This window comes from Ornithorhynchus anatinus, chromosome 10, assembly GCF_004115215.2.
Source record: "Ornithorhynchus anatinus isolate Pmale09 chromosome 10, mOrnAna1.pri.v4, whole genome shotgun sequence".
NCBI classification, from domain to species: domain Eukaryota; kingdom Metazoa; phylum Chordata; class Mammalia; order Monotremata; family Ornithorhynchidae; genus Ornithorhynchus; species Ornithorhynchus anatinus.
In genome coordinates, this window is record NC_041737.1 from 2,465,809 (window position 1) to 2,471,289 (window position 5,481).

The 5,481-nt window shown below is 40.8% G+C and overlaps 1 non-coding gene across 1 annotated transcript; it reads left to right on the plus strand.

The window, feature by feature from the left end:
• Window positions 1-5,086: 5,086 nt before the first annotated feature.
• LOC114814936 lies at window positions 5,087-5,224 on the plus strand. The gene has a single exon (XR_003762731.1). It is a non-coding gene; the product is annotated as a small nucleolar RNA SNORA7 (small nucleolar RNA).
• The last annotated feature ends 257 nt before the right edge of the window (window positions 5,225-5,481 follow it).

A 5,481-nucleotide genomic window follows, 5' to 3' on the forward strand; every position in this document is an offset into this window, starting at 1 on the left:
CTATCGTGTCCTGAATTTGCTGTTTGGGAATCATGTGGAAGTCTACCATTTAGGCAAATCCACAAGGCAGGGAAAGATAAAGTAGAAAATCAAATCAAGACCGACATGTTCTTGAGAATATTGTCAAATGTTGGTCAATGACAAACTTTGACATATTACTGGTTATTGATCCTCATACAATTCTCCTAAATGGACCATATCAAGAAACTTGGTGTGATTCCCGGAATTGGTCCATGGTATTTGTTGGGAATTTATCTGTGCAGAGTATTGTACAAAGTACTTGAGAGAATTCAGTACAGTAGTTAATAGGCATGATCTCCCCTCCACATGGAGCTAACATAGTAAAAATAATAATAATAATGTTGGTATCTGTTAAGCACTTACTATGTGTCAAGCACAGTTCTAAGCCCTGGGTAGATACAAAGTTATCAGGTTGTTCTACGTGGGGCTCACAGTCTAAATCCCCATTTTCCAGATGACGGAACTAAGGGCCAGAGAAGTTAAATGACTTGCCCAAAGTCACACAGCTGACAAGTGGCAGAGTCTGGATTAGAACCCACTACCGTGCTCTTTCCACTAAGCCACGCTGCTTCTCTGAAAATAGAACCTAGGAATGTTTAATTATACTTTTGAAAGAAATATGCCTGTGCTACAAATGTTTTATTCGGGACAGTCCTCTCTAAACTGTGAGCTCCTTGGAGGCAGGGATCGTGTCTTCCAGCTCTGCTCTATTACCCTCCCTCAAGGACTCTCCACTTCCTGCCCCTGTCCTGGAACGCCCTCCTTCTCCAGATCCGACCAACAGAGCACATCTCCTCCAAGAGGCCTTCCCTCACTAAGAACTCATTTCTTTTTCTCACTTTTTTTTAACCCTGACTTGCTCCCCTTATTGACACCACATCCTACGCAAGCTCCACGGCATTTATGTACATATCTGTAATTTATGTATTTATATTAATGTCTGTCTCCCATTCTAGACTGTAAGCTCACTGTGTGCAGGGAATGTGTCGGTTATAGTGTTGTGTGGTACTCTTCCAAGAGCTTAATACAATGCTCGGAACTTGTTCAGTAAATACTGAACAATAAGTGTTCAAGTGTTCACTAAATACGTTCAATAAGCATTCAATAAAATAATTGATCAATAAATGTGTTCAATGAATACAATTCAAAAAATTGCTCCATAAACACGATTGATTTATTCTGTTTTTTTTTCTGGCTGCATAGATTCCCCTTGCTTTTTTTCTCTTTCTCTCTCTCCCTCCCACTTCCCTTTCACCCTCCATCCAGCAGCCTGGAGGCGGTCAGCACGGCCCATTACCATCAATCCTTCATCTTCACTTTCTATTACCTAGCTCAGCTGAGAACTCCTCATCGCTCACAGCTGAGGGCATTTTCAAACTGAGAATCATATTACATGGTTGTCAGGAGGTAAAATAGGTCTAACAGACATTGGTTCATCCAATGTTTTCCTGGCCTGACACATAAGAAAATATCTCTCTGCTGAACTCCAGGACTCCTCCCCAGAGCAGAATGTGTCCCAACTGAAATTTGGCTTTGGTGAACTCCAAAAATACCCATCTGACCCAAACTGTTTCAGAGCTAAATGTAATTATTTGACATCTTATTAGGCTGCAGGAGGAACTGGGATGTTAAAACTATTTTCTTGAGGAACTTTAAAGTAAAATCACCCTGCTGTTTTTCTTTCTTCCCAGCCTCCACAGGGTCAAATACCCTTTTCCTCCTAAACTGTCTTCCTACAGTTCAGTCACCTCGATAATTTGGGGTTTTTTTTTTGTTTTGCTTTGTTTTTTGATTTACTTTGAAACATCTGAGAGAGAAAATAATGTAAAAGAAACACATTGGAAACACAAAGGTTTAAAAAATGCCCTGATTTGGTGGAATCATTGTATTTACTAAGCCCTATGGTATGTGTTTGTGTGGTGGATACAAGACAATCAAATTGGACATACTGTCTGTCCTGCACTAGGCTCACAGTCTTTGTAGGAGGGAGAATGGGTATCGAATCCTCATTTTGCAGTTATGGAAACTGAGGCAAGAAGAAGTAAAGTGACTTGTCCAAGGATAAACATCAGGCAAGTGGCAGATCTGAGATTAGAACCCAGATACCTCGACTCCTAGTCCCACGGGCTTTCTATTCGGCGTTACTACCTCCATACTATAGTATCTTTTCTATGGATTTTAGACCCTGTGCAGGAAGAACATTCCATTTCACAATTTTAAAATTAAGAAAGGAAAATCGGATTCCCTTAGTCCGTGCCCAATTGCCTAGAGAGGAGATGGGTTGTACAAACCCATCTATCTCCGATTTATGTTTTTACATATTCCCAAACACTATTTTGGTAATCATCCTTATTCAATTATTTATTCTGGTTACTCTATCTGTATATGTGTGTGTCAACTCTTTATCCGAAGTCATTACCACAACCCTCGTTTGTGTGTAAGCTTCTTGTGGGCAGGGGACTAGTTTCTTCTTTATGTTTTCATTTAGTACAGTGCTCTACACATCGTCAGCACTCAATAAATACCACTGATGGATTGACACTATCCTTTCCCCAAAGCTTAGTGTGGAACATTACACAGTTAAATAAATACTATTACTTCTCTTTGTCCTTTCCTTGTCCTTTCCTGCCCTTGAAAGATCAGCTTCAGGATGAGCCATAAGAACACAGGGAACAAGGCAAATGTCTTTTCCAGTCACCATTAAAGCACCAGAGAGGTCTTTCAGCTAATGCATCATCTTGAACCCTCTTCAATTAGCTTTTATATTCAGATAGAATTTAGATTGTTGAACTTGCTACCAAACTGATCCAAGCACTTATCCTATCCCAGGTTGACAACTTCATTACCCTCTTCGCTGACCTTCCTGCCTCTAGACTATAAGCTCATTGTAGACAGGGAATGTGTCTGTTATACTGTTATAGTGTACTCTTCCAAGCGCCTAATACAGTGCTCTGCATAGAGTAAGTGATCGATAAATACAATTGACTGACTGCCTTCTGTTTCTCCCCTCTCCAGGCTGTACTTCACTCTCCTGCCCAAATCATTTTTCTAAAATAAATTCAGTCACATCTTCCACTCCTCAAGAATCTCTAGTTATTTGCCTATCCACCTCCATATCAAATGGAAATTCCTTCCACTCAATGAGCTCTTTCTTCCCTACCTTGCCTCATAGATCTCCTACTTCACCCTGCCGGCCCACTTAACTCAAAAGCCAATCTACTTTTTATATTTGGATCCCATCTATCTCACCACCAAGCCCTTGTCCATGTCCTCCCTCCGGCCTGGAGGTCTCTCCACCTCCATAAACAACGTCTGCTACTCTCCCCATCTCCAAAGTCCTATGAAAATGATACCTCCTGCAAGAGGCCTTTGCCAATTAATTCCTTTTTTCTTCTACTCCCTCTCCCTCTGTGTCACCTGTGCATTTGGCTCTGTACCCTTTAAGCACTTGAAATTCACTCCACCCTCAGCCCCGTAACTAACTCTTATGTACCTATCTATAAATTATTAATTAATATTAATATCTCTCTTCCCCTCTAGCCTGTAAGCTCCTTGTGGATAGGGAACGTGCTACTGACTCTATTGTATTACACTTTCCCAAACATATAGCACAGTGCTTTGTACTGAGACAATGCGCAATGAATGCCACTGATTGACTGATTGATTCATTCATTCATCTCTCATAACCAAGGATTCTTGCCTGGATCAGTGTGCATTCTGGATCTGTTTATTTTCTAATTGTAACAAATGTCGTCTTGGTTTGTTTATTGTAACAATTGCTATGGTTTTGTTACTATTATGATTGTAACAATTGCAATGCTGGTTTATTTAATTTGTAACAGATAATTTGTAACTTATTTTTGTTTTTAACTTCACTTTTATTCTTCTGTTTATCGGTGCTAGCACATTTCCATTTACTTCCACAGTTGCAACCACTCAACTAAATCGGAACAATTTCAGGGATTTGGCTTTTCACCCCAGGGATTTCTGAAACTGTAGTAAGTTTGTCCTTAGGGAGAAACATAAAGTCAGTAGGGTAACCAAATCACCAAAGGAGCATCCCAGCATTGAGAACAAGTACCTAAGGGTTTATATCATTCTTCAGCAGGGCAAGAAATGGTTTTAAGTCACTCTTTTCTGATGGACAAGGAATGATTTTAAATCACCCCCTTCCGTGGGACAGCAAATTCTTCTACAGAGGCCTGTGAAAGAGGTATGCTCCTCAAGCACTGACTTCTACCAGCAAAAAACTTGTGTCCTGGAAAGAAGAGATCCCAGAATAGTTTAATCTATTTCACATAGTTCAGCAAAGCGCTAAAATTTCCTGACATTGTCATTTTGCCTTTCCTTTAGTTAACACTCTCACAGTTCACCCAGAGGAACATAGATAGTGAACTCCACTTCATTCAAACACTGATCTTAAATAAGTGCCTAAGTTATGCAGCTCACTCTGTGAAGCACTTGGGAGAGTATTATAGAAGTAATCAATCAACTAATCAATCAATCATATTTATAGAGCACTTACTGTAGGTAGAGCATTGTACTAATTCATTCATTCAATCATATTTATTGAGCACTTACTATATGCAGAACACTGTATTTACTGCTTGGAAAGTACAATTTGGCAAAAGATAGAGACAATCCCTGTCTAACAATGGGCTCACAGTATAGAAGGGGGAGACAGACGACAAGACAAAACAAAACAAAAACAAAACAAGTAGACAGGCATCAATAGCATCAACCTGCTCCACACTTCATGATAATAGTAGTAATTATTATAATAATTCTGGTATGGCATTTGTTGGCTCAGTGGAAAGAGCATGGGCTTTGGAGTCAGAGGTCATGAGTTCGAATCCCAACTCTGCCACTTGTCAGCTGTGTGACTGTGGGCAAGTCACTTAACTTCTCTGTGCCTCAGTTCCCTCATCTGTAAAATGGGGATGAAGACTGTGAGCCCCACGTGGGACAACCTGATTTCCCTGTGTCTACCCCAGCGCTTAGAACAGTGCTTTGCACATAGTAAGCACTTAACAAATACCAACATTATTATTATTATTTGTTAAGTCACCCCTCAGGGTCACACCTGGAGAGTTTCCAGTACTCTACCAGTCTCAGCTATGGGAGGGAGAGTCAAGCAGAGGCCTACCCATTCCATTTCTAGCTTGGGCAGTGGCTAGTGAGTGGAAGGCCATCTGCTACAAGTCAAACTCACCCATACTGGGCAGCAGTGGCATGGGAGAGAGTAGAGGATGGAGACTCGAGTTTACTGCACAGAAGCCGGCAATGGTAAACTACTTCCGTATTTTTACCAAGAAAACTCTATGGATCCACTACCAGAACGATTGCAGGTGGAGGGCGGGACGTTCTGGGAGAGATGTGTCTGTGGTGTCGCTATCAGTCGAAAATGACTTGGCATAAGACAGGACAATTTTTTTAAGTGCTTACTATGTGCCGGGTACT